Here is a 12533-nt window from a genome sequence, read left to right as displayed (position 1 = left end):
AATGCATATTATCCGGTAGTCATTGTTAGCCTATCTACATGTTCTAATTAGGCCTTGGATTTCAGAGGGAAATGAAATTTGATGTCCATATGACCCTGTTCATAGTGTGCTCCAATTATCCCTAGGTTGAGATCTAACAGAACATGTTGCTATCATGTTAATGAGTGCTATGCTTGATTTTTTAAAAAAATTATTAGCATAATAACAGCATAAACTGTCAAAGAGATGCTATACTTTGCCAAAAATGTAAAGAAGCTTTCTTGATACTTGGTATAGATGGAAATTGTGTAGTCTAATAGACTTGACTTTTTCAAGTATTATTAAGTAAAAATAAAGTTTCTTTCATGTTGAGTTTGATTCCCAGGGACTTCATGGACACATCCACACAGCTTTCTTGGCAACAGTACAGAAGTGATTTGCCATTGCTTTCTTTCTGGTTTGTTTTTACTTTCCATTCTAGCCTACAACCATAGAATCTCCTGGTGACCTCCCATTCAAGTACTAACCAGGTCCAGCTCCTTCAGGCCCAGATAAAGTTGGCCAAGTGCTGCCACTAATGCATTTCTACACCTATGCACAATGTGGGAAATAAACAGGGAAACTAAAAATCCTAACTCAAGAAGACAAATGTGACATGATAGGCATCACTGAAACTTAGTAGATAATACTCATGATGGGCATGTAAGCTTAACAGACCCAGCAGAAAGAGTAGAGGTGTTGCACTGTATGTAAATAAAAAATATACTTCAGGAATTCAGGAAACAGATATGGGAATCCTATTAAAAGTGTTTGGGTAGGAATAAAAGGAGAAACAAAAGTGATACAGATGTGGGAGTTTACAGTGGATCTCTTGGGTAGGCAGAGAATACAGACAAGGCCTTTTTGTGTCAGATAACCAGTCTTTCAAAGAAGAGTGTAGTGGTGATAATGGAAAATTTCACTTATCCTGGCATTTGTTAGGAATCTGCCAAGCTTCTGAGCTCCAGCACTTTCTTGGCTGAAAACTTCACTTGTGAGAAGGGAGAAGAAAAAATAAGGGGGTCTTCTATCCTGGATCTAATCTTCACCAATATAGGGGAGCTAGATGACAGTCTATCATGGTATTTTCCTTAATAAAATGGTAAAAGAGGGGCTGGGTGATACTGCTGTTAGATGGGACTCACAGTTTTTGAAGAGTCCTCATCAATGGCTTCCACTTCAGCTTAGAGGGAAGTATCAAATGGAGGGCCACTGGGCTCTGCCCTAGGCTCTGTGCTACTCATCATTTTTATTAATGACTTGGATGAGGGGGTTGAGGGGATGCCTTTCAGGCTTACAAATGACCCAAAGCTAAGAGAGATGGCTAATACTTTAGAGGAAAGAGGGGAAAAAATGTAAAGCATCTAGACAGGCTTGAGCAGAGGGCTGAAATTAATAGGATAGGATTTAACAGGGAGCAATGTAAAATTGTGCATCTGGATAGAAAACATGTAAGACAGAAATATAGGGATGTGTAATGGTCTATGGAGACAGAAGGAAGAGCCACAGACTGAACAACCAGCATTTAAAGATATCTCAGTCCACAGAAGCTGAGCAGGTGTGGGAAGTGTTTCAGAAGGGACCCTCCCTAGTTTTCCAGAGATTAAAAAAAGGAGGGGAGAAACACTTTCAGTCTTGCAAGATATTGTTAATGTAACCTTACAATAAAGATAGAGTCAGTACTTATAGTTGTGCTTTTTGTTTGGACTACCCCAAAGGGCTAACAGGATGGGAGAGATTTGGCTTGGCAGTAGTACATGTGAAAAGGTGTCTTTGTTGACCATACGTTTAACATGAACCAGCAGTATAATGCAACCGCTAAAAGGACAGATACTATATTGGGCTTGCATTAACATGAACAACAGAGTCCAGATCACAGAGAGTAATTGTTCTACTCTATTCTGCCCTGGCCAGATCCCATTTGGAATATTGTGTCAAGTTCTGAGCACCACTGTTCAGAAAGGATAGTAATACATTCAGAGGAGGGCTACCATGATGGTGAGGGATCTGGAAACCAAACCCTGTGAGGAATGATCAATTGATCTGGATATGTTTCACCTGTAGAAGAGATGACTGATGGGAGATATGATAGCAGTGTTCAAGGGAGTACAGTCAAGCCAGTTGTCAGGAGGAACTTCTTGACTGCACAAGCTGTTGGTCAGTGAAACAAGCAACCATATGAAGTAGTGAGCTCTCCTTTGCTGGGGATCTTCAGGGGCTGGACAGCCATCAGTCAGAGATGGTCTGGTGGGCCTGCACTGAGCAGGGGATTGGACTAAATGCTCTCTAACATCCCTTCCAACTCTACAATAAGCCTGAACATCCAGCATTTAATATTTATACTATTTTTTAAAAGCAGAGTGCTCCATCACTGCTACTAAGCATACCTATTGCATCTTTCTTCGGCTTTCCAAAGCTGCTTCTGTCTGCTGCACCCAATCTCTGCTCATAAAAGTCTCTTCTATAATTGCTGATAGTTAAATAGAATTTCTGGATATTGAATGGTAGGACAAACAGTCAGGGAGACCTCTTGTCCTCACACAATGTTGCAAATGACTTAGAATTGCTTGTCCACTTTAGGAAAGAAAATGGGGCACCAGATTGATGCAGCATGTTCCCTCAACATTTTAGCCATGCCTTTTCCAACCTGTATATTTTGAACTATATCTTCTGCCCTTTCTGGCCACTGGCTATGCTGGCTGGGATTGTTAGGAGTCATAATCCAAAACATCTGAAGGACCACAGTTGAGGAGGACTGCCCGATAGAGAGTATAAGTCAAAGGAAGAGTTTGAACAAACCACCTCTTTTGGCCCAATGTTTCTGCTGCACCAGAACATCCATTTTATAGATGGCAAACCAAGGAAGTATGAGAGAGTATGCTCAACCCTTCGGATGGAGTACAAGACAGTAGTAGTTTTTAAAGTAGCATATATTGGTTACTGCATCCATCTCAGTTATTTGTGCATGTCCACTTGTTTTAATTTCCGAAAGGCACCTCCTTTGATTGAGCATTGGTATGAAGGACATTGTCATGGTATAGTTGAAGATAATATCCAGATTCCTCTTACTAAATTCTTTTATGCTCAGTTGCTACCAGGTTTCTTTTTTTTAAAAAAAAAAAGCTTGGTATGAGAAATCTTTGAATGAAGTTCCTTCATTCTTCACTGTTTGGTTTATGCTTTCATGAACAGCTCAGAATCTAAGTACCCTGGATCTAATGTTATTTCCTCACTGCAGCCTTGTTGCAAATCTGTGACAAAAGTTTGCCAAGGTAGACACTCTCTTATGCTGTCAAAGATCATCTAGCTCAAAAGAGAGGATTAAAACAAAAACAAGAGTACTTGGATGACCTACAACTATTTGTAAGTACCATAGGCTTAAAGCTTTTTTAAAAAGTTAAAAGGTGGTTTCATAGAGCTACCTGAAAATCCAGAGAGCAAGCAAAAACAACCTTACATCTCATGGAGAATAGAGATGGGGATGGGGAGAAGAGGAAGAATGTAGCCTACCTATGATCAATTCGGGATGGGCACTAGGGAGATAATTTTCATCCTCACTCAGCTGAGAATCTGCAATTCCCCATTAGCTAAGAAATCCTGCTTGGTTTTTTTTAATCCTGTCCTTTGTCATTACTTAAGCTTGTGCCAAAAAATGTAAGCCCTGTCTTTTTGTGGCTCTTCCTTTCCCTGGATGAAATATACTTTGTCTCTCTGCCTCTAAGCAGAGGCAAGGCTTACTTTGAGCCAAGGTTTAGCTTTAGGGACTGTATTTAAACATTAGTATGAGCACCAGAAACTTGTGATTAAAAGGGGGCATTTTTCCACATCCCCTACCTCCCTTCCCAGTGCTTCCTTAAGTGCATCTAGGAAGGTTTGGTAGGGCACTCAGATTAGAGATGATGGCTTCTGAGACCTAATCTGTGATGATGCCTCCTGAGACCTAATCTGTTTCTGTCCGGGAATTGGCCACTTAGAAGTTTGAATTGAGCAAAAATTCAAAGTTGTGTGCTGATTCTTCCTTCTTCCAGGCTGAGTTAAGCAATCAAGCTTTTTCCACAGACTTTTTACCTTACACTGTTTGCTCTATCTCTCCTTTAGTTTAGTCTCCTTTCTTCTGACCACACTTCGGCTAAAATCTAGTTTTGTTGTATTTTCTCTTGAAGGAACAGGGAAGTTTTCAGGACCTTTGCTCATCTTTACCCTGGTGCCCTGAAGACCATTGAGCTCCTGGTTGGCATATTGTAAATCTCTTCCTCCCCACTTCAGCCTTGAGGTGCCGTCATCTGATATGTGCTTGGCCTTGCTGTCATGTAGTCATAACATAGGCAGAATATCTACCCCTTAACTTGCATGCTGGCATTGTACATCTGCCATGCTTGGCTAAGATGTAAGTTCTTGGCCTGACTTCATTTAGAGACAATATCCTCACTTGCAGCAGCTCTAGGCAAAGGAATGACTTGTGATCTTACTTGGCATATTTCTTCAGTTTATGATCCTTTCCTCCTGCTTGATAGCTGCTTTGCTATCTCAGCAAAGATTGGTTCTCTCCAAAATCTGTTCTTGGGAGAGATGCAAGAAGGATTTTGAGGAAAAGATTGGCCACCAAGTTGCATTTCTAATGGGAGACCTAAGGTGCAAGGGGAATTAGAAATGCAGCTTGATAACACTGAAGAACTCAAAACTTCATTGATCATGTTGTCTCAATGGTAATTGATAAATAGCACTGGAAACCTTGGACTAAATATCCGGTTTGGACTAAGTATCCGGAAGCTACAGCTGGTCCAGAATGCAGCCACACAGGCTATTTTTGGAGCCCCAAGAAGGGCCCATGTAACACCGTTGCTCCACGAGCTGCATTGGGTACCAGTTTGCTTCCAGGTCCAATTCAAGGTGTTGGTTATCACCTTTAAAGCCTTACATGGCATGGGACTGGGTTACCTAAGGGACTGCCTCTTCCCCATGACTTCAACCCGTTCCACCTGATCACATAGAGAGGGCATGCTTCAGACCCCCTTGATAAAAGAGCTCCGATCAGCAGGGTCCAGAAGGCGGGCCTTCTCTGCTGTAGCCCCTGGCCTATGGAATATCTTGCCCCCCAGAGGTGAGATTGGCCTTCAGTCCTGCCTTCCGGGGAGATCTGAAGACCTGGCTCTGCCACTTGGCCTGGGGTGGAGAGGGAAGACACTAAGTATGAGGATGGCTAGCCCCTTAGAGGCCTGTCATCTGCAGTTCTGGAACCATCAGATTCTTGGACTTTCTCTTTCCTTTTGGTAATGCTTTGCATAGTTTTCATGTTTTATGTAATTTTATATATATTTATTGTTTTAACAGATTTTGTGAGCCGCCCAGAGTCCCCCATCAAGGGGAGATGGGTGGATGTAAATCTAATAAATAAATAAATGGGACGTAGAGCCATTTTTGGAAGCCGTAGGCAGGCAGCTGCCATTAGCGATCTGCTCCTGTCCCAGGAACTAATTGTTACTGTGTTAGTGGAGAGATTATTGAAAGTGTGTGGTTGTAATTTGGAGCTCCCTTCTTCCTCCCAAAGAAGGAGTAGCTATCTTAAGCAGGACTTAGGAACTGGAGAGATGCAGCAGACATAACTTGTATGTGGGTATGAAAAGGAAAAGGAGGTGTTTTGTCTCGTTTCCATTTCTCCTGCTGGGTTAAGATGCACTCTTAGGATGAGCTATATATAGAAGGAATGAGTGCACTGATGCTGTGAGTCTCCTACATAGATGCTAAAACAAACAGCTGTTTTGCTGTTTGATTCATAGAGATTGTCTTAATCTGCTACATATCTATTGAAGGCTGGGCCTTGAGATACATGTTTTTTGAATAGATCTGAAGCTGTGTCAGCATCAGAGAGCACCAGCATGTCCTCAGGCAAGTTGAATATACTCTGTGTCTTATCCCAGCTGCTTCCAGATGGACCATTTATGTGCAACGTACATTCATTCATATCATATGGCATCAGATGAATGAATTTAGGAAACCAAAAAGGAATACATATCAGAAAGGGAATCTTGTAAGACGTGGGTGTTCTATAACACCTCATTCCTATAACTTTTTGTTGGGGGGTGGCATCATCAATAATTATAATTTCCCCTCTACCTTGCTAGCTTTCTGCTATTCCTTTGAACTCAGCCAGTAAATCTAATAGTTTTAACCATGTGCATCAGTATATTGTACACAGGAGCTTGCAAAGGTATAAGAAGTTTGTTGAGGTATGCAAAGCAAAGGGTCCTTCTAGCAGATAATACGTACATTGCTCACATGGATACCACTTTCTACACATAACCCTGTCTTTGGAGACCTCAATTCTTTTTCACTGTTACAAATCCAGGGTTATTGATATTATGATAGGGAAGTTCAGCAGTAGTTTGGAATTCTAGTTTAAACCATTGTGTAAAGAATGCGTGCACAGGTATATGAAAGAACAACACAGCTGTTCACAACTACCACTGTGTTCAGGGGAGTAAACAGAGGAGCTATGGGAGAGGTGAGAGACTGATATGGGTCAGACAAATATGTAGAAGTCCAAATACGTCCTGTTGTGATCCATCTACTGATGTGAACGCTATATGGCAGGTTTCTCTATAGTACAAAATGAAAAATAAATAAATTGCTTCTTGCAATAAATTGTTTCTTCTTTCATCACAAACAATGTGATGAAAAATAGACAATGACTGAATATGAAAAAATATTCAAGAGTCTCCTGGCATCTTAGACCACGTATAAAAGGTATATAGTACTTCTGAGAACCTTCCTAGTCCTAGACAAGGCCATGCTTGGCAAAGAGATTCCTGCCCCCCACCCCCCCAAGTCATTCACAGTGAAATACATTCTTTCTCAGCTCAGGGATGTGAAGAATCCTCCTTGCAGAAAATTGCATGGAGCGGCCAAAGCAAATACAGTTCTTGACCTTTTGGATGATGAAGTCCACTTTGTTAATGGCCTGAATGGTGTCTTGAGTCTCTGTTTTGAAATGTAGTTCTGAGTTATCTTATAGAGGATTTGAGAACAGCAAAGCAGTGGTGAGTTGCCATGCTCTGGGATTTCTGCCCAGGCCTTGCCAGTATTCCTGGGGATGGTTAAATGGATGGGAAGGAAAAGAAAGGCAGTAGTGACCTGCCACAGTGCTTGCCCAGGTACACAGTTTTTGTTCTGAGCCAGGCCCCTGTGATTTACTTTGCCCTGAGTCATGACTGTGTTTTTGCCTTTGATCTGGCATCTCCTGCCGCCTATTGGCTGTTCTTGCCCTACCTTTGGGGTTCATTGACCTGTCAGTTTACAAGTCATTGCAGCCTGGATACAATGAGAGAGCTGATTCTCAGTGGCTGTGAGCAAAGCCCTATTTCTGATCCCTACGGTAGAGTAACCAAGGGCCAGAAGGTTATCACGTCCAGGCTCTTGCCCAGCTACTACCACTCTTCCTGCAGAAGAGTCAATAGATTAATCCATTGTGCCTGTAGAGGTACAAATCAGCTTGGCCATGTCAAGCAAGAGAATCAAGTCACATGTTTATAGGGAGAAAACACCTTGTGGATAAATGGTGGCCTTCATTTATTCATTCTTTGTATTGTGCTCATTTTGTATTTTGTTTCCCTATTTTATTCCTTATAAAGAAGCACACGCAGCTGTTCTAGTTCTGCTGGTTTGTATTATAGTCCATGCTAGTTAAATGAGGAGGGGCAATGCCACCTGAAATTGCTGAGGCACTGAGTCCTATGACATGGATAAAATTGTATTGTTGTTTTAAGCATAATTTAGTTATTTTGTGCAACTGATTCCTGCAAAAAAAGGTGCGTTTCTAAATGTGCATTATTTTTGCTAAAGTTGCTGCAGTCTTTTCTGAAGGTTGGAAGGAAAAGACCACATTTTACGTTTGATGATTTTTATTTCCAGGCCAGTGTTTTCCATTACACTAATTCAATCTACATTAAGTGTGACTAAGTCTAAATCTAAACCAATGGGAGAAATGGAGCAGCTTTTATTATGTTCAGGCAGATATTTAGGTTTTACTTCAGTAGGTGGCATCACGTAGTTGATCTTAGTTGACGTTCCCCCCAAAAAGTTGAACAAAGTCAGACTAGTTACTTTATTTTTTTTTCTTTTTGTTTTACATTTGTTTGCTGTTTAGATTGATTTATCTGGCTGCCTATTTCACTAATGTGACACTGGGTGGCTAACAATGATATTTTTAAAATACAATATAAATACAATATAAAATTACTCTCCTGACTCCCATGCCCAGGAAAACAGTCTTTCCAAAAGGTGAGCAGGTTCATGGCCAACCTAATGCGTGGATTGGAAGCCACCAGATAATCTCAGGATTGAGAAATTGAAAGAAAATTGTGGAAGAAAGTGGGGCAAACTGATTCCACATTGCTGTTAAGAAAATTAAAGTTTGTTCAACTCAAAGAATCTTTATGTTAAATATTTTAAAGGCTTTCCTGCACAGTGCCTCCAAGAAAGAAACAGCAGGAAGGATAGCTTTCTTGAAGAAGTCCTTTTAAAGGACTTATGGGGTTTACAGTATTCCAGCAGTGAGGAATTAAATCAAATCAAATCTGGAGAAAATAGATGAATACTTAAAGAAACAAAATCTACCAAGGATTACAGAGGAACAGAAACAGATTATGAATGGACCTATAACAATAAGGGAAGTTTGTGAAGTTTGTGTCTGGACAAGGTGGATTACCAGAATCTTATTATAAATGTTTTGAGGATGAACTTTCACAACCTTTACAAAATACAATGAACTCTATTTTACAGAGAGGAAAGATACCAGAGAGCTGGAAAGAGGCTCATATAGCATTAATATATTACTATATAAGAGGGACAAATTTGACTTTAACAAGAAACTGTTGGCTGATATCATTATTGAATAATGACTACAAGTTGTTTACAATGATTTTGGCTGAAAGGTTGAAAATAATTTTGCAAGAATTTATACATGAGAATCAATGTGGGTTTTTACCTGAAAGACAGTTAAAAGACAATATTAAAAATGTGTTGGACATTTTGGAATACTTGGAGCAACATAACGAAAAACAAGCCGCATTGATTTTCTTAGAAGCAGAGATGGCCTTTGACAATTTGAACTGGGCCTTCCTGTTCAAAGTTTTGGAAGATATGAACTTTGGAGCAAATTTTATTAAATGGGTAAAATCAATTTATACATCAAAGAAAGCACAAATAATTGATCTAACAAAACCTTGTGAGATACGAAAACGAGCAAGACAGGGATGCCCGCTGTCTCCTCTCTTGTTTATTTCAGTTCTTGAAATATTGAATAGAGTTATAAGGCAAGATGAGAAAATTGTGGGAATAAAGATTGAAAAAGAAACCTATAAGTTAAGAGCATTTGCAGGTGACTTGGTGTTGGTTTTGGACGATCCTTTAAAGGGAATGGAAACATTAATGGGAAAATTAAAAGATTTAAACACAAAATAATGATGTTAAAACATGGAATGAAGTTTAAAAAGACATGTTAAAATAGGAGTAATTACAATTGTCATTGTTGGGGAGAATTTCTGTGATAAAAATGAATGTTTTGCCTAGAATGATGTTTTTGTTTCAGACAATACCGGTTTTGACAACTGATGCACCATTTAAACAGTGGCAAAAGGATATATCTAAGTTTGTATGGCAAGGGAAGAAACCACGAGTTAAATATAAGGTGTTACAAAATGCAAAAGAAAGAGGAAGATTGGGTTTACCTGATTTGAAATTGTATTTTGCAGCTTGCTGTTTGGTTTCGATAAAAGAGTGGGTGTTGCTGAGAAATAGAAGATTTTTAGAGTTAGAAGAACATGATCTGAGATTTGGGTGGCATGGATATTGTGGTACGATAAAGTCAAGGTTAATGTAGATTTTAAAAATCACTATGTTAGATGTGCCATATTGAAAATATGGAATAGATACAAATCCAGGTTGCACCCAAAAACACCTTTGTGGCTTTCAACACCAGAAGCATTTTATAGATGAGAAATAATAGGCAAACACAAATGGCTAATGTACCATGAGATACTAGAATTCTGTCAAGGGGAATACAAAATAAAATCAAGAGAACAACTGATTGCAGAGAGACACAGCTGTCAATGGTTTTCCTATTTATAGTTATCAGAAAGATTCAAAGTAGACAAAAGAATTTACGTTATTGAATACTGTAAGACTGACTTTGAAACAAAATTGTTTACAAGTGATGAACATATGATGCTAAAATGTATAAACTTTTATTGAAATTTGAAAGAGAAGAAGAACAAGTGAAAGAATGTATGATAAAGTGGGCCAAAAATTTTGGTTATAATATACAGATGAAACAATGGGAAAATATGTTGGTTGAAAGGATTAAAATTTACACTATGTTATAATCTTAAAGAGAACTTTTATAAATGATGTAGCGTTGGTATATGACACCAGAAAAATTATCTAGAATGTATAAAGGTACTTCAGATCTATGTTGGAAATGTGAACAACAAGAAGGGTCATTTTATCATGCCTGGTGGACATGCAAAAAAGCTAGATTTTGGGTTCAAATGCATACTCTGATTTTAAAGATTAATATGCAACTGAAACTAAAACTTTTCCTCTTGGGACTGATGGATAAACAGTTGGAAAAAAGTCATGGAACTTTGTTTTTATATATGATAACCCCAGCAAGATTATTGTATGCGCAAAGGTAGAAAGATTGGGCAATACCTACAACAGAGGAATGATGATGAAAATGACAGAACTTGCTGCAATGGCCAAACTGACCTGTTTGATTAGAGAAAAGACAATGTTCTACATTTATTGCTGACTGGAAACCTCTTATGGACTTTTTGCATAAAACAGAAAAAAATGAACTTATGATCTATGGTTTTGACTATTAGATAGCACAGACTATAGAAAGAAGAGAGTCACAATATAACTTCAGAGAAAGAGGTAAATCTGCAATTGTATTTATAACTGCCGTAAAGAAGATCAGAAGCCACTTCTTTATATCTTTTTTCTTTCTTTTCTATTTTTCTTCTACTTCTTTCTTTTCTTTTTTATTTTTGCACTTTAGCTTTCTCTTTTATTTCTTCCTTTTTCCCCCTTCTTACTCTACTTTAGTTTGTATTAATTTTTACTCTTGTTTTTAAAACTTTCAATAAAATTATATTTTAAAAAAAGGAATCAAATCATGTGCAAATGGCAAGTTGTCACCAGACATATAAAGGGCAGTAAGCAATAGGAACACCTGATCCATCAGCACTGTCAATGTTGTTGTACATGGTAAAGACCCAGTATGCATTGCATTTTTTTTCAATGACATAATACTGTATTTTCAATGTTGCAAATCTTATGTTGTAAATACTGCCCATTCCTGGAGCCATTGGATGAGAATATGATGACATATAACTTAGTTACATCTTCATTGGACTACTGTAATACACTCTGCATGGGGCTGCCTTGCAAAAGTGCTCAGAAAGATCTAGTAGTTCAGACAGCGGCAAACACATCACTGACTGGTGTCACTTAGAGGGAACAACCTCCTTGTTAAAACAACTGTCAAGTATGTTTCTAGGCATAATTCACACTCTTGATGATAACCTATTAAGCCTGAGATGGCTTGTAATCACACCATTCCAAAAACCCTGTTCTCCTTTACAACCCTGCCCATGCTTGAGACCCACTTCTCAGCCTTGCCTCCATCAAAGCTGCTCTCTTTCATCCATTACTTGGTTCTAACCATGGCAGAGGACAGTTGATGGAAACAGAAACAAAAAGGCTTTTTCAGTGGCCTGTGGCACTCTTTGCCCTGGGAAACTAAGTCAGTATATTCATGGATTGTCTTTCACAATATGGTAAAGAGCTTCTTGTTTTTTTTTTATTACTCTTATTTGGAAGTGCAAATTATAACTGATGCCTATTTTCGATGGTGAATTTGCCTGTTCCTATCATACTATGTTATTTGATGTTCAGGAGTCCAAGGCAGCATACCTAGCATTTCCTTTTCCATTTCTTTTTGCTTTTTTAACTTTGCAAGTGGTAGACAGACACCAAAGGGATGTGGTGTTTCAATGCATGTATGAGCAAATGTGTGTATATATGTGTGTTGCTATGTATATAAATATCCTTCTTTTAACTTTCTTCCTCCCTGGAATACCCTAGGCATCTTTTCTAGAATTACCTGTGTGAGAGTAGATGAGAAAAAATGTCTCTATTTAAAGGAAAAGCCTCCTTTACCCATGGAGGGCAGTGGCCTTGTAGCTGAGAAACAGAACTCCTGCTCTGCAGTGCAGAATCTTGGGCATTTCTAGTTTGAAGGATCCTGGAGAGGGCCAGCCAAGGAGAGCTCTTGCATAGGAACACTGGAAGTACTTTCAGACATTCAGAGAGAAGCTCGAGGCCCAGTTGGTCCCCCCTGCAGGCTCTGAAAAGAAGGTGGAAGTCGTCATAGTGCCAGTATATGATTTTGCTCCCACCTCCCACCCCATCCTGCCAGGCTGTCCCCACCCTGATGCTGCCCCCTATAGTATTGG

The 12533-nt window shown here is 39.2% G+C and overlaps 1 protein-coding gene across 1 annotated transcript in view; it reads left to right on the top strand.

The window, feature by feature from the left end:
• NHEJ1 (non-homologous end joining factor 1) overlaps positions 1-12533 on the top strand; it is a 109535-nt gene that overhangs the window by 84949 nt on the left and 12053 nt on the right. The gene's annotated exons all lie outside the window — the stretch shown is intronic.

The sequence above is a fragment of the Python bivittatus genome, unplaced genomic scaffold (assembly GCF_059951505.1).
Source record: "Python bivittatus isolate LINGU-HERP-01145 unplaced genomic scaffold, Pbiv_v1 ctg000480_np1212, whole genome shotgun sequence".
In the NCBI taxonomy this organism is placed as follows: Eukaryota; Metazoa; Chordata; class Lepidosauria; order Squamata; family Pythonidae; genus Python; species Python bivittatus.
The sequence above is the reverse complement of the archived record's forward strand: the minus strand, read 5'-3'. Positions and strand labels throughout refer to the sequence as shown.